This window comes from Rhinatrema bivittatum, chromosome 1 (genome assembly GCF_901001135.1).
Source record: "Rhinatrema bivittatum chromosome 1, aRhiBiv1.1, whole genome shotgun sequence".
Classification (NCBI taxonomy): domain Eukaryota; kingdom Metazoa; phylum Chordata; class Amphibia; order Gymnophiona; family Rhinatrematidae; genus Rhinatrema; species Rhinatrema bivittatum.
The window spans coordinates 209,692,252-209,714,964 of NC_042615.1; positions in this window are offsets into that span (position 1 = coordinate 209,692,252).

The following is a 22,713-nucleotide window of genomic DNA, read 5'->3' on the forward strand; positions in this document are numbered from 1 at the left end:
AGAATTGAAACATTCCCAGATGTATTGAGTTAGTAATAGGAATGCAGATCCATACAGTATTTCTGGACTTCTTTCAAAGGACAACAAATTCTATCAGATCCATTTGTATATAGCTTTTACCACTATTGTATGTCAGGACATTTATTCAATAATCTCTATAGAACCCATAAAAGGAACAAGATTAATGCCAGAACAGAAAATCAAATGAGGCCTGACAGGCCCAGCCTTTAAAGTAATGAATTACGAGAACCCCAAGAGAGATTGAAACCTGTGGAGAGATTCAAAAGAGACTGAAAACTGTGGATAGATTGAAAAGCAGGGAGGGCAAAGCAAGGAGGTCCAGGAGGCTATAGAGAAAGGCAAGAGGCCAAAAGAGGCCACAAGGCAAGGCAGAAGGCTCCGATAGAACACAAGGCAAGACAGGAGGCTTAGACAGGCAACAAGGCAAGACAGGATAACCAAGCAAGAATGTCCAGGTCAGAGAGCTGAGGTGACTCAACGAAAAGGTACTGAGATACTGAGGTATTGAACAGGCTGGGTTGAGTAGGCCTGAGGCTAAGGTTTGGTGTGACCAGTGAGGAGGTAACTGGCAGTGCTGTCAGTGAGGCTCACTGAGGACCCCTGGTGGAAGAAAGGTGAATAGCAGATGAATCCATGACAATATGTTGTGATGCAGTACGACCTGGCCCGGGGCAGAAACAGCCGAGACACAGCCAAGCAGAAGCTAGTGGTACCAAACTTAGCCACCGGAGGGCGCTGAGGAAGGTAGCAAAGACTACACTTCCCAGGTTCCCTGAACCAACACCTGACCCCTGGCTGGAGCCTGAGCAGGAACAGGTGGAGGAAATTGGGACTGATCCCTATGACTCAGCAGAGTCCATGGACGTTGAGGAAGAGGGCGTGCCATCGTGGTGGAGCTGGCCACAAAAGCCCGGCTCCTCAGAGTCTCAGGAGGAGGAGATGGAGGTAAGCTGGGGAGAGGAAAGCTCCAGATGTTCCTCTATGGAGGTGGAATAACCAGGAGGTTGGGGGATGGTAAATCCTGTATTGCTGTATGGAGGTATGAGAAAGGCTGGAAGGGAATTGTGGTTTTAAATGCTGTTTACCCTGGGCTTGTAAGGACAACCACGCATTAGTATAAGGCTGCAGCAAGCGAGCTACAGCACCACATTAAACTCTTTATTGATTAAGATCCTTTTTCTGTGTACTGTTTGGGAGTGCCAGGACTGGGCCTGGCACTCTGACTAGAGGCTGTGAGGAGTCCATAGCAGCGCTGTGCATGAGCTGTGCAAGTGGACGGGACGTGGCATAGGAGCAAAGCCGGAGGCCTGAAGCCCAGCAAAGCCTCACAGCCTGCTGAGCGGATGGGCCTGATCATGACAATGTGTATATTTGAGAGAGAGAAAGAGTGGGCAAATGGGTGTGTGTGAGTGAGAGAAAAAGAGAGTGGATATATATGTGAGATAAAGAGAGTAGATGTGTGTGTTAGGAATGTGCATTTGTTTAAAACAAAATTTATTGGAACCACAAAATGCTAGCTAAAATGCTGAAATTTTGTTATTTTTTATTTTCATATTAGTGCGCACTACCTAGGTTTACTGCACATTACCTGGACTTAATGCATACTAATTCTACTTAATGCACACTAACTTGCATTTATTGTGCATTAATGTAGAACGTATAGAACATATTGAATATATAGATGCATGAAGACATTAAAAGACTGTATGGTCCATCCAGTCTGCCCATCCATCCAATTAATTTAGCATTATAATTCTCATCATTTCCATAAGAAATCCCCTATATTTATCCCATGCTTTCTTAATTCAGATATGGGTGAATTTTAAAACAAGTGCACGCAAATACTGGGGGATACATATGTGGCCGGGCCCTGCGCACACCGAGCGTATTTTCGAAAGGGCCTGGCCACACATGTATCTCCCGATACGTGCAGAAGTGCCAAGCCAGCTAAAAGGAGACTGCTGGGGACATGGTCTGGCTGGGGAGAGGTGGGAAGGGAGCCAGCCAGGACAGCGTCCATTAGGCCCTGTCCTGGGGAAGCTTGCACCAACAGCCAGCAGGCACGCGTAACTTACTTCTGCTCTGAAGAAGCAGGTAAGTTAAAAAAAATAATAGGGTAGATAGGTAGGGGTTAGGGGTCAGGGAGGAGAGGGGAAAAGATTGGAAGGTTAGGTAGGAGTATAGGGAAGTTCCCTCCCAGTCTGCTTCTTAACTGGGGAAGGCGTACTCACATTGCTGCACATTGCTTTTTAAAATTCTCCCCTGCACACGTGAGTCCCAACCCGCCCGCATATGCGCACACGGGAAACGTATTTTATAACCTGTGCATGTCAACGCATGCATGTTATAAAATAACTGTGTCCATGTGCGCACATGGACACGCGCGTGGGCCTTTTAAAATCTACCCCTTACTGGTTTTGTCTCTACCACTTCCACTAGGAGGCTGTTCCATGCATCCACCACCCTCTCTGTAAAGAAATATTTCCTAACATTACTTCTGAGTCTTTCCCCTTTCAACCTCATCGAATGACCCCCTACTTTAGAGCCTCCTTTCTACTGAAAAAAGGCTCACCTCCTGTGCATGGAAACCTTTGAGATACTTGAATGTCTCTATCATATCTTCCCTTATCTCGCCTTTCCTCTAGGGTATACATGTTTAGATCTTTAAGTCTACCCACATATGCTTTAGAATGAAGACCACTGATCATTTTAGTAGCCACCTTCTGGACCGACTCCATCCTGTTTATATCCTTTTGAAGATGCAGTCTCCAGAATTGTACACAATATTGCAAGTGAGATCTCACCAGGGACCTACACAGGGACAATATTACCTCCCTTTTTCTGCAGACCATTCCTCTCCCAAGGCAGCCAACATTTTTCTGGCTTTTACCATTGCTTTATCTACTTGTTTGGCCACCTCAAGATCATCAGATACAATTAAGTCCAATTAGTGCGCACTAACAAAACTTAGTACACAGTAACCACAAAATTAGGGTAAAATGAAAAAAAAACCTAACTGACCATTTTAAAAGGAAAATCAAGCAAAAAATGAAATTAAAAACACGGCACACCCCTAGTGTGTATGTGTACAAGTGTATGTGTGTGAGAGAGAGAGAGAGAGAGAGAGAAAGTTGGTGGGCGGGAGAGAAAGAGAGTGAGTGGGTGGTTGGGAGAGAGAGAGTGAGAGCTGATGGGTGTGGAGAGAGAGAGAAGGTGGATGGGAGTGTGTGGGGAGAGAGGACAGGGAGCATGTATGTGAGCATATGAAAAAGGAAGCATGTGTATGTGCGTGTGTGCCACTGTAAGAGGGAACAGGAGTATGTGGGAGAGGAGGAATATGTGAGCTAGAAGGAACCTGTGTATGAGCATGTGAATATATGAGAAAATGAAAGTGTGAGTGTGAGTGTGAGTGTGTATGTGTGTATGAAATTTTTTGTCCTCCCACACTCGCTAATCCACAATGATATCAGGTTGACTGGAAATCAAAACTTCCTAAGGATGAAGAACAGGAGGTTTTTGTTTATCCTTATTAGTTAATTATTGGTTGTTATTTGATGTTTCTTATATTTTTAAATATTTTACTGATGTTTAAGAAACTGAAAAAAAAATTATATGAGATTTTAATTATTGAATATTTTATTCATCAGCTATTTTTAAATATTTATTTTTGTTATTAGTATGGTTTTATTATTATAATTGATGTTTTATATTTCTTGATTTTATTGTTTGAAGTGCATGATTGCACTGCATACAGAAACTGGCTTGTTGCGGTTTCCAGTTCAGTTTTTGTCTGCACATTTATATTTATACTTTATGGTCCCTTTAATATGTATTTGGTGACGATCTGTCTGTGTTCTGCAAGTGTAACCAATGTGAGGTATTCCGCTAGTGTGTATTTTCTGTGTAGGGATCTATAGAAGCTTGACTTCTGTTTTCCTAATAGGAGGTGTATTGGTGTTTTAAGACTGGTGTAATATTTGCTGTATTACTTTATCAAAGGTAAAATTACTATTATTTGAGTGCTGGCAGTACTGATTTGGAATGGGAGGTTTACTATATTGTAATTATTTTCTCATGGTTTGCTGAGGGTCACACCCACACCCAATACATATTACAATAGGACTAAATACCATCTGGGCATTTTTTGCAGGGTTTTCTGTTTGGAACCACAGCAGTGCATGTATATATAATATACATGATGTAAGTGATATTATTTGTTACCTCAGAAGGCTGTACTCCAAATGTTCTTTTTCACCTAGGGCACCAAATACTCTTGTGCTGGCCTTGGGTTCCAGGAGAGAAAGTGGACCTTGGGGGAGGGGCAGGGGAGTGTCAAATTTTAAAGTTTAGTTCACTGGAAGGGGCCTGGAGTGGGCTGGGATTTTGTTTTGTGGGCCTGGGACAGAGACTGAATGGAGGGGGTGGGGGGGGAGAGCAGGAGGGAGGACATCACAGCAATTGTTTGTAGGGGGCAGCAAAAATGCTAGCGCCAGCCCTGAACCTGACTACAAAATGAAATTGTTGGCAATACAGAGGACAACAGATATGTGTGCATTACTGATTAAAGGAGAAGCAGCACATGTTATTTCTGGGAGGAAAGCAGTGCATCAAATTCACTATCTATAACAGAAATTGAATCTAAGGGGAATGCAAATATGGGGACAGTACATTTTGGGGAGAGGGAAGAAAAGATCAACTGCCATTTTTGGCTTCATGCTCCCCAGATGATAGGAGCAGCACAGGTAGGGGACTAAATCGCTTAGGGGTAGAGTTTAGAAGGCCCGCATGTGTCCATGTGCTTACGGTTCCCAGCGTGTGCACATGGATGCGCCAGTTTTATAACGTGATTCCCACGCGCACATGCACGCCGGATTGTAATCTCCACACGTGCATGTGCGGGCAGGTGGCCTCCAATAAAGGAGCAGATGGGAAGGGAACTTCCCTAACCCTATCCTTCCTCCCTCTTCCCCTCTCCTCCCCGACCCCTAAACCTACCCTAGCTATCCCCAATATTTTTGTTTTTATAGTTTCTGCTCCTATGAAGCAGAAGTAAACTCCCCAGGACAGAGTCTAATGGTGCCCCCCTGCCCCACCCCTTCCTGTCCAGACCACGCCCAAGGCCCGCCCCTTTCTTCTGCACGTATCAGGAGTTATGTGTGTCGCCGGGCCATTTCTAAAATGCGCTTCGCGTGCGCAGGGCCCAGCCATGCACATAACCCCCAGTATTTGTGCACGCAGGCCTTTTAAAATTGACCTGTAAATGGATTAGCCCAGGTTTACAAAGCCATTCACTTCCAAGTCACTAGTTAAGATTCAGCCATAATGGTTAGTGACCCAAAGTTATTAATTCCTGAAAGCCATTTTGTGGCCTATCTGAAATGCATTGCTAATTTAAGTGATGTTCCCAAAGGATAGGTGTCCACATCATTAAAATTACCAACACAATTTGGCTCTAATGGCACCATTGTTGGCAATATTAGCAGTGGCCAAAGACTGTACAGTTATGGAGAATGAATAATCCTATCACTCTTAGAGGTGATCCCTCCAGAGGTAGATTGGGGAACATTGGCAGGACAGTTTGAGGATGTGTGTATGCTGACACTGCCCATGATGGGCCTGCTCTGTTTCAGTTTCCAGAGCTGGCAACCCAGCACCTTTCATAAGCATTAAATTCACTAGGAAATTTAGAAAATGATAATGCAAAAAGAAATGATCAAGGTGAAGAAAGCTCCAAAGATTGTTTTTTTTTTATGATCCCAAAGCAGTGGCAGTTAGTGTCTCAGAGTTTAAATGAGAAATCAAACATTTATAAACTGAATAAATACAAACAAACCCATATCATTGTAAAGAAATAGTTGGTACATTTTAAATTTTTTTACATTATTTTAAACAATATGCTACTTGCCAGATCTTGTATCTCTGTTTGAAGGTCCCGAAGCCGGCCTTTAATACGCGCATTTGTATTCACTAGTAGATGCATGTCAGCATTCAGTTGATTGACTGCTTCAAGAAGTTTCTTTTCAGAGAGCTCCAGCTCTTTCACTCTAGAGATTGGAGGTTAAGTGTATTTAATAATCCAAGCAGCACAATGCCAAGTTTGTTCATTTTTGGGTCAGTTTTATCAAATTGAACTAAAGTCTTAAATGTGTGTTAACGTGCAACAATGTGCATGAACCTGCAACGATGCACATTGGCGCAATTCAGGGGCATTGCTAGGAACTTCAAAGGCTCATAGGTGAGGTGGCCAACTTTTCCATTGACTGCAACCAGACACCCCAAAATGTGAGGAAAAGGGGTTGGGAGGAGGTTCTGTTAAATTATCATATTTTTCTTCTTTTCTATTCTACAAAACATTACTAGGTACTAAAGACCTCTTACCCTGAGATTTAGATAATTAAGCCCCCCCCCCCCATTCCCCAAAAGAATCAGGAAAAAAACCCTCAGAACAGAGTGTTACTCTTTTTTTAGGGGATTCACTGTATCCCGAAAGGTCATAAAAGAATTTACTTCTTGGAGCTGACTCCATGGGCATATTTCCCCCTATTCCTTGTCAAAAGGTGTGGGTACTTTCTAAGGGGGGAAGGCTGACTTTCTTGCCTCAAACGATGTAGTAAAATCTCTTTCTCTTATGTGCCACCAACGTCCTTGGGTGATGCTGTGCTGCAGGAAACAGATAGGACACAGTGCTGGATGCTCAAAATAAATTTACTGATGATTCTTCGAAAGGAAATAAATGTCCAGTTACCTATATAACGGTTCCACTTCACATCTGTGTTCCAAATGAGTATTTAGTATAGCATTCCCACTGTCCTCTATATATGTGTCCTGGTACTTCTCTCCAGGAAACCGATTACCCTATCCTGTTCTGAATGGATAAGTGTCCCAGCCTGGTGTGGAAATCCTAATGGTGAAGGTCCCACAAGAACAGTGTACCTGAGTTCCAACAAAGTCCAGGGGTTTCCCCAAACTGTGTTCTGTGTTCCTAGGGTAGAAACCCTGTAAAGGTAAAGGGTTTCTGAATAGTCTTGCCTCTTGTTTCCTGACTTCTCCTGGTGTAACTTCTCTGGAGGAAAGTCTGATATCAAAAAGGGACCAGGCTATTACAGTTCAGTTCCAGTGTGAGGAGAGCTGGTACAAAAAAAACTCCTCACTGACCAAAAAGGAAAAATACACGCTCCAATTCCTAAACTGAACAGCAGGACACAAAACTGGAAATGGTTGTCGAGGATCTTGAATCGAAGGAACCTCTGATGATCCTCCTTCAATTGCTTGGATAAGGGCTAACAGATATTTAGCTCCCTGGCCTCCGCATCTAGGGCATGCCCTTCACCAGGGTTCACACCAGTCAAATTCCAAAAATACAATCAGACTCCAATAAAGTCTTTTTTCCAAACTGGAGGCAGAGCTTCACAGGCAGGGGGGTCTCTACAGGGAATCTGCTTGTGACAGAAATTGCCAAGTTAGTTCAATAAGCCCTAACCCAGACATGGGAAACCAAAAATAGAGCCTCACTCCTTGGAGGCTAAAACAAAAGGACCTTACTTACCCTACTCCTAGCCCCCCCCCCCCCTTCTAGACAAAGACCAAACTAAACCAGACAACATCAGAGGGAGGTATAGTAAAGAATGGTCTATCCCTCTAGCCATACTCACAGGGCAGGGATCTAGGGCCATCTAGTGGAGACCTGGGGGTCTCTACAAGAGTGTAACTGATCCTGCAGACTTAGTAATGTTTGTGCATCACCACACTACATAAGCCAAGGGGTACAACATTCTGGTAGACTCTTACTCTATCACATCAAGGGACTCTCCCCAGCTCTCTTCCACTTGGTGAAGTTCTCCTTGTTTATTTTCACAAAATTATTTAATTCCACTCACCTTTCTCCAGTTAACAAAATAAATTAGGAACATAAGAACATAAGATATGCCATACTGAGTCAGACCAAGGGCCATCAAGCACAGAATACCGTCTCCAACAGTGGCCAATCCAAGTCACAAGTACCTGGCAACAACCAAACATTAAATAGATCCCATGTTACTAATACCAACAACAAGCATTGGCTATTCCCTACTGATTAATAGCAGTTTATGGACTTCTCCACAACAAATCCAAATGTTTTTTAAACCCAGCTATACTAGCTGCTTTAACCACATCCGTTGGCAATGAATTCCAGAGCTTAATTGTGTGTGTGAGTGACAAAGAATGTTTTCAGATTTCTTTTTTAAGTATGCTACCTGCTAACCTCATGGAGTACCCCCTAGTCCATGTATTATCCAAAAGAGTAAATAATTGTTTCACATTTACCCATACAAGTTCTTTCATGATTTTGTAGACCTCTCTCATATCCCACCTCAGCAAGCTGAACAACCCTAACATCTTAGCTTTTCCTCATAGGGGAGCTGTTCCATGCCCTTTATCATTTTGGTTGCCCTTCTCTGAACTTTCTCCAGTACAACTATATCTTTTTTGAGAATCAGTGACCAGAATTGCACACGGTATCAAAGGTGCGGTGTAACCATTCAGCGAAATAGAGGCATTATGACATCCTCTATTTTATTTGCCATTCCCTTCCTAATAATTCCTAACATTCTATTTGCTTTTTTTTTTTTTGTGTGTGTACACAGAACAGAAACAATTGATACTGAAAATTGCATTTCAATTGTAGGATTACTAGATCAGCTTAAGAATTATCTAAAATATTTTACAAAAGTTTTTGAAACCACATAGGACCCTTCTTCAGATATCAGATCAGAGACAGTCACAGCTGAAGACAGGACCTATATTGTCCCAATAACTCACATACAAAATTTTTGGATTAAGCTTACATAGATTCAGTAAAAGCTATCACAGCCTGCCAAGAATACAGTTCACCCCATACCATACCATAACAGCTCTAACTCCCTGGACACAAACAGCAACAACCTTACTCGGGAAAAAGCAGCACTGCAAATATTACACCAGGCCCTAGAAGGCGAATACACTTCCTATTCAAAATAGAACAAGATGCACTGTTAGAGACCCCAAAACAGAAATTACAAACTAGTAGAATCTATCACGTCGGTCACACATGCAAAACACAAACAAACCCTCACCAAATATAGAATAAAGAACCACAAATTAGATATAATAGTCAAAATGTCACTTCGAACTCAGCCTAAGGAATGAGATAATTACCAATCTCATAACCAGTTATATATTATTTATTTGTTGCTTTTCCGCTCTACCTTTCTTCCTGGCTACTCTAGCCCCCAAGTTCAATGCCTTTGTTTTATGTAACTTTGCTTGATTCAGCCTTCTCGTTTTTGGTTACACTTGTTCATCCCCTAAGTTCCATGTAAACCGGCCTGATGTGAATTCTATTCGTGAAGTCCGGTATAGAAATATATATTAAATAAATAAATAAATATAGAATTATGCAGAAAAAAACCCAGACCAACTGCAAATCCCAAGAAGATCGACTCTATATTGCAACAGTGGAAAAGTGAACGCATCACCACTCCCCATCACTGCTGCCTGTTGCGCCGGAGGTGGACCCTTGGGCCAAGGTGGGGTTGATGCTACCCATAGGAGGCATCCTACAGGTCCCCACCATCAGCAGGCAGAGTGGGCTGATGGACAGAGGCAGGCTGGAGCTTCACCAAAACCAGCCCTCGTTCCCCACGGGTTGAGCCTTTGGGTGCCGGGGCCGGCTGGATTTAGGTGGCCTCCGTCGGTGGTCATTGATGGGTGGATCTAGGTCAGCCCAGAGACAACAAGTGTGAGTATCAGTCTGTAATGGATGAGGTGGAGTCCCGGAGACCCGGGCGCCAATAGGAACACAGTCTGACAGAGGGCGCCCGAGCAAGAGCAGGCCGAAGCCTGAATGAACCCCGTCCAGGACAAAAACTGAAGAGTTGTCTTTAAGCAAGCTAGGCTCAGGGCTGGTGGCAATCTGGAAGCAGTGGCAAGCAAGGCTGAGATCTAGGCAAGGAGAGAGTCAAAGGATGGTCAGATGAAGCAGAAGTCCAGGGCTGGAGAGAAGCAACGGAGTAGACAGGCAATGCAGAGGTCCGGGGTTGGAGAGAGGCAATGGAGTAGTCAGGCAATGCAGAGGTCCGGGGCTGGAGAGAGGCAACGGAGTAGTCAGGTGATGCAGAGGTCCAGGGCTGGAGAGAGGCAATGGAGTAGTCAGGCGATGCAGAGGTCAAACCAAGTCAGCAATTTGAAGGAGAGACAAAGGAACAGGAACGGAGGCTCACCATCTTGCTTAAGAAGATCTGTCCCTCGTCGCATTGGTCTGACGTCAGTGGGCGGAGTCCTGGGTGGCCTCAGTGTGGTCGGGTGTGGCGCTGTCTGGGCAGGCATCGGTGGAGGGTCGCGATGGTCTCCGGCGCTCCGATGTTGTGGCAGGCACCCTCCCAGGGACCCCAGATAGGCTTGGGGCTGGATCGGGGGAGCAGCGCAGTCCGAGATGGCAGGGTTGGTCCGCAGGGGTCTGTGCAGGCCCGATCGATCGGCGCTGCGAGGGGGCGGACCGGCAAGGCCTCGCAGGCCTGAAGAGCGCTCCGGTAGGGACCCGACAGCGAGCTCAGCGCTGGTAAAAAGGACTGGGACGCACTCACCGTCTCGCTTAAGAAGATCTGTCCCTCGTCACGTTGGTCTGATGTCGGTGGGCAGAGTCCTGGGCGGCCTCGGTGCATTCGGGTGCGGCATGATCTGGGCAGGCATTGGTGGAGGGTCACAATGGTCTCCACTTCTGCCCCTTTCTCCTAACAAGAAATCCCTGACCACATCTGATTTCTCTGAGGTGGGATAGGAGTTGGAGAGACCTATGGAGTTTCCTGCTATGCTTGGCTCAGCTCAGCCAGGTAGACCTAGGCCCCTACATTTGGCGGGGAATGGGTGATTAGAGGGGCCCAGGAAGGAGACATGTTTTTGGATTTTTAGATATTTCTCAGCAAACAGTATATGCTATTAGTCGAAATGAAAAACACCAAAATATTTTGTTATCTTTTCATTTGTCATGCGCATTCTTTTTGGGTAAAACAAACTAAAACAAAAATGGGCCATTTTGGATCAGATTACCCATTTGATTTGAATGAATGCACATTCTTAAAGCTTAGTGGCCATCAACAGATGAGTACTTCTTACCCACTCAAACTACTTTTTTTCTGTATTCTGCAGTGAAACATTAACAAAATGTTCTTTTTGATTACTAAGGTATAATGTAATGTTTATTTATTTATTTATTTATTTGTACGGTTTTTTTATACCGTTGCACAGTAAATTCCATCGGTATGGTTTACAATAAATTCAGAAATAAATACAAAACAATTTAGATAAAAGCTTACAGCATATTATTACAAATTAGCTTAAAATAGATAAACTATTCTAAAACTTAAAAATTTCTTAAAATTATATAAAAGAAAGGAAGGAATTTGTGGATCAGTTTTTGGTTTTGCTATCACTCTCATAAGCCTGTTGGAAAAGCCATGTTTTTAGTTCTTTTCTGAATCTTTTCTTATCTTGTTGGAGCCTCGATTCCGGTGGCAATTTATTCCACAAACTTGGCCCTGCAATTGATATAGAGCACTCTCTCACCTCACTTAAATGCGCAGATTTTAAAGTGCCATCTTAGTTGTCATTGAGGTACATGTAATATAATTGTGGTGTTTAGCCATTCTATCATTTCACCATAAAGAATCTTATGTTGTTGCGCCAGTCGGCCACGGAGGCCATGGCTGACCGAGCTTACCTCCCCTGGCAGCGGGCCGCTCCCTCTGGGTCTGGCCCCAGCATCAGGAGGCTTCTTTCGGTGGCAGGAACGTTGATGCCACTGAAACTACGCCCCACGACGTCTCCTAGGACGTGCACGGCAGGAACAGCCCCTCTCTTAAAGAGGACAGCACGGGAAACTCTGGGCAGCACCCAGGAAGGACTCCACCCTTTTTAGGGTATTTAAACACTCAACTCACCATTGATGGTTGAGTTAGCAAGGACTTCGGATTGAGCTACTCTGACCGCTCTACACTCCAAGGGCCTCGCTCCTTTACGAAGCTCTAGGCACCCTCTCCAAGGGGGTCTCTAGCTTCCAACCACCCTTTGGGGCCTCTACTACTAGACAACCGTTCCTTGGGGGTCTTTCTCTCTCTTCTTCATTTCAGGATCTCCGGACTACCATATACTTGCTCCTCGAGGGCCTACCAGTCTATGTATCCTGCACTACAGACCTTTGGTCCCACCATCTCATTACCAGGAAGATGCCTACACTCCTGTGAATACCTCTATGATCCGGTGCTCCAACTCCACCCACCAGGCACAGCGTTGCCCGCATTGCGGGTTCCCACCTATCTTGAACATCTGGGTGAGATTCTACATCCGAGCCTGTTGAATGTATTGGCACCTCGCGGATCTCAGTGCCTTACCTTCCTGCTTCACACCATCTATCTACAGCAGTACAATAAAGCCTTCCATCCATTCCATGTCTGCTATCGAGTCTAGCATTATCGTATTGGTTCCCCATGGGGCCCCTCGTGGGAGGAGTCAACTCCAATACGACCAAGGTTCCAATTCGCTACAAACACAACATATGTATAATACATAATGTTTTATATGTTATTCTTTGCTCTATTGGAAGCCAGTGTAGTTCTTTTAACACTGGAGTGATATGGTCTCCCTTCCTTGTATTTGTTAAAATGCGAGCTGCCATGTTTTGTAATATTTGTAGCGAGCGAAGAGTCGATTTTGGAAGGCCTAACATCGTTGAGTTACAATAGTCCAATCCAGTAAATATCATTGGAGAACAGATCTAAAATTCTCTTGGGATAATAATGGCCTCAGAAGTCTTAACATCATTAGTTTTACAAAACCTTTTACCTTTTTTGAAATATGTGCTTTAAAATTTAGCTCAGTGTCTATAAATAAGCCTAAATTTTGTGTTGTATCAATTTTTTTAAAATTTTGGTTGTTGTTAAAGGTAATTACTCTTTGTTCTGTAGTCATATTTTTCCTTTCCAGTACCATAAAAATAGTTTTATCCAAATTTAAAATCAATTTCATTTGTGTTAATAATTGACTAATTATTTTTAAATACATTTCAGCAAGTTTACAGGTTGAATTTAAATCTTTCTCTATAGGAATTAAAATGTGGATATCATCGGCATATATAAAATAGATTAGGCCTAGGCCAGATAGTAAATGGCACAGCGGAAGTAAATAAATGTTAAAAAGCGTTGCCGATAATGAAGAGCCCTGTGGTACTCCTGTTGTTAATTGTACATTATCGGATATACTATTCTTGATTTTTACAGTAAAAGTTCTGTTATTTAAAAAAGAGGTAAACCATTTCAGAGTGATATCTGTTCTTTTGGTGAAGGTAAATAAACATATATTGCCACAAACTCAGCTTATATCTATAAGAAAGGTTTTAATACAATATTGCCCTTACCTGCTTCTGAGAACAGGATCGGACTCCACATAGTTCTTCACACTTTCTTTCAGTGTTTGTTCTGACTGTTCCAACTCCTTTATTCTCAACTTCAGGGTTTCCAGACCAATACTATTTACATCTGGCACAAGCCTCCTCTCATTTCTAACTTCTTCAGTATCCTGGAAAAGCCAGGAAGTATCGATTTTAACATTTACATTCAGGACATCAAACCCCTCATTACCAGGACCTTTTACAGAGTAGCAAAACTCTTTAACCCCTTCCGCTGAAGGATCCATGCTGTGAACGCTGTTGCAGATTTCCAGAACCTCTAAGGGCACTATTTAAATGTCATCTCTTAGTTATCTTCTTTTATTTTTTTTGACTGCAGCTTACTATATGACTGCTTTAGCTTTGCAAGTGTTCAGCAGAGTACACTGTGTTAACCGAGTACACATTTGTTATTCACAGTAGAAAAAAGGCTCTTTGTTTCATGTATCCACAAGACATCTAATATGAATGAAGGTGTCTCAGTTTCCAGTAGGATAGTTCTATAGCCATAGAAGACATTAACTAAATCCTCAAAGGACTCAATTCACTCAAATTACTTTTTGGCTTCTTGAGGGCAAATAGTGGAAAAAACTCTGAACAGCAACCATTGTAAACATAAGTGGGCCCCCTTCCCAGTGAAGATGGTTAGCTGGGGAAACACTCAGTACTAAGGCAGAGTCCCAACTGAGTCCCACAACCCTGGTGTGGATGTTCCAAAAAAAAAGGGGGTGGGGGTTAACATTTAACTCCAGGGTCTAAGCATATTGCTGGTGAAATACCAAAAAGAGATATTGGGCAAAGGGATGGTGTTCCATAAATACTGTTACTGAAATGTATGAAACAGAAAAATAGAAGTTTACACTGCCTTTGCTTGCATAATCTCACGATATGAGTGGTGAAAGGAATAGGGAGTTACTGAGTTGCCCTCCTAAGTTCCACTCACTCCTTCGGTGTTTAGGGATTCCTGTTTTGGAGGGTTCCCTATCTCCCAAGGACCCAGGGCTGGATTTAAGATTCTGGAAGAACATTAAGATCTACAGGGGGCCATTATCTTGAAGCGCCCTCAATTAGGAATATCCACTGGAAAGATACTATGAGGCTTTCAGTCTTTATCAACGGGCCTATTGTATTGAATACTCTGAGGATATTCAGGCTTTCAATGACTAGAAGGTATTTCTTAAAACATTAAAAACTATTTGTTTAGGGAAACATTTCAAGAGTTAATGTAATTGATGCTCAGAAGAGGCACGATGGTCCAACAGTTTATTTAATTTGGAATTGGGTATGTTTCGTATTTATGCAGGCAATGAATGTTTGGTACTGTAATGACATGAAGATTTATTTATTTTGTATTATTTGTTATTTTGTATGTTTATATTTTTTATTTTTTGTTCATATGATATTGTTATTTGTTTATCTGGAATATGCTTAGCATGACAGAGTCATTATAAGTGGAATATAAATGTTTTAAATAAATAAAAAAGATAGGCCCAGGGTGAGAGATTTACTCCCTCAGAGCGGAGATGCTCTGCATTCTGCGCCCAACTGGTAAAAACAACAGGAACAGTTATTTATAGTGAAGCACTAGAAGCATTACCTCAGGGTACCATCTGTGTGGCCTGCTTCACTCATTATAACATATGGAGCAGAGGGGAAAAGAGGCAAGATTTATCCTTTGCCAAACTCCAAACTATCACAGAGAGATAAGAAATGGGACTCTTTCTTCCTATTTGAATAGAAAATCCTTGGACTGCTCTAATCCAACCTAGGATTTGACCACTGTGGCTTCTCCTAGAGAGGAGTGGTACAGCAAATGGTATAGTCCAATACACTACTTGGACATCCTCAATATGTTCTCTACTGGAGGTACATAGACCTAGTGAAAGGACCATAAGCCCTTCATACAGTTATCTCTGAGATCTTATTCAGTAAAAGAAATGTATGTGTGCATGCAGGCATATACATATGAATATTTATCTATATATATATACACACACACACTAGGGGCTTCGCCAATCAACCTCACTAGTGGACTCTCTGTACTGATAAGCTGCTTGGTGACCTCATGAAAGAGAGGGTGGAGACAGAGCTATAGATTACCGGACATCACCCCTCTTTTTTCCCCTGACTGAGTGTGCATGTACCGTAAGGGAAAACACGAAAAAGAGAATTGCATGACAACTTCAAGGAGTGTACTTTCTGACTCTGTTACCTGAATAAGTGTGTGTTATGGAAGTATAAGTTGTTTGGATGTCTTGCAGTTAGTCTATGGGAATGAAGGAATAAGGGTAGGTATCTGTGCGTGAAGCTCAGTGGGGAAGGAGTGGCAGAGTGCAGATTGGTATGCTGGCAGGGTGTGGTATATATGGTGGTGTAGGTGGGGAGTATGTGTATGTGTGAATGATGGTGTGAAAGGATGGTGTAAGTGGGTAGGTGTAGAGAGGGAGTGGGACTCTCTCCCTCTCTCTCTCTCTCTCACTCTCACTTTGTCCCCTTCTCTTCCATCTCCTCCACTCTCCACTTTCTCTCTCTCCCCTATCCCCTCTCTCCCCTAAGTATGTGTGAGGGGGGGAAGGGGATGGTGAGTGTATATGTGGGAACTGTGTGTAGGTGTGGATGGGGATGTGTGTTGGAGTGGGGTGGGGTTAGAGGCGGGAGTGTAGAGGTGTCACTATGTGGAAGTGGAGGCACGCTACATCCCTTTCACTCTCTATTTGACCCTTCTCTCCTTCCCCCTATGGGTGTGGGAGATGTAGAGGGTGTGAGTGGGTTTAGGTCAGTGATGGCTAACCTATGACACGCGTGTCAGAGGTGACACGCCGAGCCGTTTTTGCTGACACGCCTAGCGTTTCGGGACTATCGATTTTTTTTTTTATTGGCTGTGCCGGGCCTTTTTTTTTTTTTTCGGCTGCGCCAACCCTTTAAAATTAGTTTTTTAGTTTTTTAGTATCCCTCCAGCCCCCCCCCCCCCCAATGCCCCCGGGCGCAGGGAGGCGCAGCGACAGGCAGGGCCGTGGTGAGGCTCACTTCACCACAGCCCAAAGAAAAAGATCGTGTTGAACGCGCTGATGCTCCGCCTCCTTCCTGCCTGTGGCCCCGGAAGTAAACGTTGCCGGAGCCGCGTGGGCAGGAAGGAGGAGAAGCATCAGTGCGTGCAGAAGAGGAGCATCGCTTGCACTTACGGGCCGCCGCGAATCTCAAATCGCAGCGGCCCGAGAGAGGAAGAAGCCCGGTAGCAGGGCCGCTGCAGAGCCCATCCTGCGCGACCCGCGAAGAGGAGGCCCAGAGGTGAGAGAGAGGCTGAGGGTCTGTGTGTGTGCGCGCGTGTATGAGATGAGTTGAGAGATTGTGTGTGAGAGTGAGGACCTGAATGTTTGCAGAGACTGCATGTGCTTGAGCAAGACAGCATGTGGGAGTGAGAGAGAGCCTGTGTGTGTGAGAGTTAGACAGCATGTGCCAGTGAGAGCCTGTGTGTGTGTGAGAGAGAGCATGTGACAGTAAGAGCCTGTGCTTGAGCAAGACAGCATGTGGGAGTGAGAGAGAGCCTGTGTGTGTGTGAGAGTTAGACAGCATGTGCCAGTGAGAGCCTGTGTGTGTGAGAGAGAGAGCATGTGACAGTAAGAGCCTGTGCTTGAGCAAGACAGCATGTGGGAGTGAGAGAGCCTGTGTGTGTGATAGAGAGAGAAATGCATGTGAGAATGAGAACCTGACTGTGTGTTTGAGGGAAGAAGATGGAGAGAAAAGAAACAGAAAAAAAGACAATATAAAAGGAATTGGAAAAAAAAAATAAAAAATAAGAAAGGGAAGGTGGAAAAAATAAGAAAGGGAAGGTGGAAAAAAAAAAAGCCTGTGACCAATCAATTAGAAAACTAAGATCAGACAGCAAAGGTTAAAAAAAATATATATATTTTTAGTGATTGGCACATGTAATCTTTGGGAATGTGCAAGAATAGTAACATCCCCAATAGTCATGTGGCAGCAGTGACAGTGGCAGCAGAGGAATGAGAGAGGTTCCGAGGTTGCTGGCAAAAGAGAGGGGGGTCTGCCTTTAGTGTGTGCATGTGAATGAATGGGACTCTGTCTGGGGGTGTATGTGTGTGAATGCATAGGTGCCTGCCTGGGGGTCTGTGTGTGAGAATGAATTGGTGCCTGCCTGGGGGTCTGTGTGTGTGACAATGAATTGGTGCCTGCCTGGAGGATGGAGCGGGAGTGGTGTGAAAATGAATGGGAGCCTGCCTGGGTGTGTGTGTTTGTGTGTATGTGAGGGAGCCAGTGAGTGTGAGAGCATGAGTGTGTATGAGAAAATCCGGGGGAGTAAGAGTTTGTGTGGGGGGGGGGTGGAGGGGGAGAGAGTGTTTTAATTGAAGATTTAGCTGACGAAATTCAGCAACAAAAAAGTCACTAAGCAGGCAAGGTAAAGAATTATTTGTTTTTGCTTTATTAATAAATACAGTACATATATTAAAATTATAACTTGTTATTAATTAGAGCTACAAATATCACAATTATGGATTTTTCTAGAAGTGACACACCACTCGAGTTATGCTCGGCTTTTTTATGAATTTTGACACACTGAGCTCAAAAGGTTGGCCATCACTGGTTTAGGTGGTTCTGTGTATGTCAGAGAGCATTCTTCCCTTCTTTTACTCTCTTTTCCCCCTCCTGTCACCCAGCCCTTTAAATCATCCCCTCGCCTTTCACTCACCCCCTCACGGCTCACATTATCTCCAACTCCCCATCCCTCACTCATCCCCTCCTCTGTTCTGTCCCCCTCATTCCCTCCCCCAGCCCTTCCATTCATCCCATCCCCTCTTCAATTTTCTCTTTCCTTTCACTCACCCCTTTCCACCTTGGGCATCCTCTTCTTCTCCCTAGGGAAACCTGCGAACCCTCTCCAACTACTAGCACAATTCTGGTCCTGCTGTTCCTTCGTCTGCTCCCTAATGCCTGCTGCAGCAGCAGCTGGCTGGTACCCCAGTTCTGGCCTCAGCAACCTTTTTTGCTCCTGCTGCCACTGGCTGAACTCTTCTTCAGTTCCAGCCTTTGGCACCATTATGTGCACACATGTGTAGGTCATCCAAAGCTTTAAAACTGTATAATATAATATAATATAATATAAATAAACAAATAAATATAAATATATTGCTGTGTGTGTATATATATGTATGTCGAGGTCCCTTGAGATCTCTACAGATCTCTACAGCATTTCTCCCAGATTTTGACTGGAATTGGAGGTCCCTTAGGTACAAGGAGGAGGAGGGGGGTAGTTTAGAAGAGAGTAGGGCAGATGCAGTTTGCTTTCAGAAGGGAAGGTTGTGCTTCTTGTGTGCTCTCTGAGTTAGACCCCAATCTGACATAGGAGCAGAGAGGCACATTCCTTGCCAGTTCCTGTAAGAGGGCTGGAAGAAAGAGGGTTATTCAAGAAGCGCGTAAGTCCCAGGGCTTTGCTTGGGGGGGCATGTCGGGGGCAGCGCAGCGTTCGGTGGCGTGTCTGGGGCGTGGCGGCTGTCCGTGGGAGGTTGATAAAACAAGGAGGAAGGCGATCTAAAAAAGCCTTTGGGGCAGCACTCGGCCCTGCTCCCAGATGGCGGTCCGGGGGCGGGGCCGAGTACTCCGGCACAACGGCCTGTGCCGGGGCAGGGAGCCGGCGACTCGCGCAAGTTACTCGTGCCAGAGACAGGCATAACTCAACAAAATAAGGTAGGGGAGGGGGATTTAGTTAGGGCGGGGGGTGGGTTAGATAGGGGAAGGGAGGAAAGGTGGGGGGGCCAAAAAAAATATTCCCTCCGAGACCGCTCCGTGTGTATCTTTTAAAATCCGGCGTACTATTGTTTGCACCGGTTGCGCGAACAAAAGTACGCGCGCGCGTACTTTTTTAAAATCTGCCCCTATATGTACATAGACATGGGGGTAGATTTTAGAAAAGTACGCATGCCCCCCGACACGCCCCCCCCCCCCCCCCAGGAAAGCCCCGGGGCTTGCGCACGCCGCCGAGCCTATTCAACATAGGCTCGGCGCGCGCAGCGGGAGCTTGAGGCAGGTTTTCGGGGGGTACGCACGTACCCCTTTGAAAATCTGCCCCATAACCTGCAATATCCTGGGGCTATAAGTATACCAGTATAGATAATTGGGCAGAGGCAGAGCCCAGTTTGGAAAACAAGATTATGTGAACACCTACTCAGAGGACATTGTAAACTTTGTTTCTCAGTAGAGTGCCTGTGGAGTGCAGGACTGAATCAGAGTGGATCCCAAGGAAAAAGAAAACAGAGTCCTGTTGAGGGGAATGAGCAGGTGAAGTCAATCCTGTGTTCTAGGATCAGTAATATTTTCATGAGGCTTTCCTACGGTTCTTTTTATTCATCCTCCAGGAGCCCTCAAACATATTTATTCTTGCTCAAGTCTAAAGTAAGCCTGGATAGGAATGGTGACACAGTTGTGCAGGTCCCATTATTTATTAAAGGAGTTACTTTATCTCTTTTAAATCTTTTTTTACACTTTGGAAAACATTGAAATTATTTTTTTTCCATTTATCTATTAGCCATTTATAGAAATATAGAAATAATGGCAGAAAAGAACCATCCAATCTGCCCAGCAAGCTTCCCATGGTAGTATCCGTTGCACTGTGTGGGTTACCCCATGTATCAGTCAGTGCTACTTGTCATGCCTTGCTCATGGACTTGGCTGTAGAAGCAGTCCTGTGTTTTTTCTCAATGTCTGAGCATCAGTACTCCCAGACTGTAAAAAAGTCATGGTTTGTGTTAATTGTCCCTGAATCCAAATGTATCTTTCCTTTCAGTCCCCACCCCCCTCCTTTGAAGCAGAGAGCAATATTGCAGCTATATCAAAAGCATCAAGGCTTATTGGTTAAGGGTAGTAATCTCATGCTTCTATTAAGGGTAGTAAACACTGCACTGTGTTGGTTACCCCCATGCTTATCAGTTCTGCAGACTGTAAAAGTCGGGGCCCTCGATGGCTGCTGTCTAAATCCAATTCCCCTTTTCCCCTGCCGTTGAAGCAGAGAGCAATGTTGGAGTTGCATCAAAAGTATCAAGGCTTATTTGATTAAGGGTAGTAACACTGCACCAGCAAGTTACCCCCATGCATGCTTTCTTTGTTTCTTATAGGAATTGGCCATAGAAGCATACCTGGGAACTTTTGACTTTCAGTCACCCTGAGATTACCATGGATTAGCAGGGGGGGGGGGGAATGGGGGGAGGGCAACTGCACAGTGGGACCGGATACTCACAAATTTGCTTTCATAAACACTCTTACATGTTCACACTTACTTTCACTGCTCATTCTCTCACATTCTCACATGTCCATTTAATCCTTTACTTCTGCCATTCTCCCACCAACACACATACACTCACTCACGCCTCTCACTCTTCCATACACACATGCCCACTCACTTTCACACCCATTCTCACTTGCACTCAGCTCTCTCCTACTCACCTACATACACTCTCAGATCTCTTCTTCCTATACAAATACACACTCACTCTCAGAGACCTGCTCATTCATTCTCTCTCTCCCCCTTTCAAAACACACTAGTAACAGCAGACTCTAACTGGGCTCCTGGAGCAGCAGCAGCCTCTTTCTCCTGTGCTGCAGAAGTGGACTCTGCCTGTTTCTTACTCCTTGTTTGATGCACGGCAGGAAACCACAATGTCGATTGGCCAAGGCAAACAGGATGGGGCGGGCAAGTGGCTGGATACAGGAAACAGGCTGTGCAGGAGCAGGTGGTGTCACGAGAAAGCGAAGTTAAGAGTTAAAAAGGTTCTGAGATGGTAGAAATCACTGTCAAGTTCCTCCTTTTTCTGCCACGCAAGACCAATGACGTTCCTTTCTTCTTTCCGGGTCCAAGCAGATTGGTTCTGCTGCAGCACCCGGAAATTTCCGGTATTGGCCATGAGACCCGGTATTTCTTTTAGAATTCCAGAGTTTCCAGCCAAATCCGGAGAGTTCCCAGGTATGTCCATGACTCATGGATCCCTAGTACTCTCCCTCCCTAACCCCTGCCTGATCCTCGGCTCTCCAGTCCTTTTCCTATATCTTCCCAAGCAATGCTCCCCATTCACTTGTGTCACATTGACCACGAGCTATGATCCAGCTTCTCCCCACATTTGCCATCCCAACCTGTGCACACGCTCATAGAAAAGGCATTGATCCAGTCCCCTCCCCAGGCCATTTATCACCATCATTAATTATCATTCGTATATTCATAATCATTGGTTTAATCACCAATTCATCACTATTGTTCAATTCACTATTATTCAATCATTCCGATTCACATCGCGATTTTTTTTTCGTCCGGCCTGATCGGGTTTTTTTTATCGGCTGCGCCCAAACTGATAAACAAAAAACTCATCCCGCCCTTTTAAAACTAATTCCTTAGCTTCCCCCACCCCCCAAAACCTTTTACAGGTACCTGGTGGTCCAGTGGGGGTCCCGGGAGCGATCTCCTGCTCTCAGACCGTTGGCTACCACTAATAAAAATGGTGCCAATGGCCCTTTGCCCTTACCATGTGACAGGGTATCCGTGCCATTGGCCGGGCCTTGTCACATGGTAGGAGCACTGGATGGCCCGCGCCATTTTTAAAGATGGCGCCGGCCATCCAGTGCTCCCTCCATGTGACAGGGGTCGGCCAATGGCACGGATACCCTGTCAAATGGTAAGGGCAAAGGGCCATCGGCGCCATTTTGATTAGTGGGCGCCCGTATGACATAGTGAGGGCAAAGGTAGCGCCGGCGCCATTTTGAAGATTGGCAATACGGCCCGCGTGCAGGAGGTCGCCCGGACCCCCGCTGGACTTTTGGCAAGTCTTGTGGGGGTCAGGAGGCCCCCCCAAGCTGGCCAAAAGTCCCTGGGGGTCCAGCGGGGGTTCGGGGCGATCTCCTGCACACGTGATGTCGGGAGCCAGGAACCAAAATGGCGCCGGCGCTACCTTTGCCCTGTCACATGATAAGGGCAAAGGGCCACCGGCACCATTTCTCAACGCAGCCATGGCCAGAGAGCTGAAGATTGCGTCGGGACCCCTCCACTGGACCCCAGGTAATTTAAAACATTTGGGGCGTTCGGGAGGGTGGGGGATTTGTTTTAAAGGTTCGGGGTGGGTTTTAGGGTTTTTTTGGTGTGCCGGTTTTCCCGCGCCCTATTTAACGATACAATACAAATGCCCCTGACGATAAATCGGGGGCATTTGTATTGTATCGTGCACTCTAACGATTTTGGACGA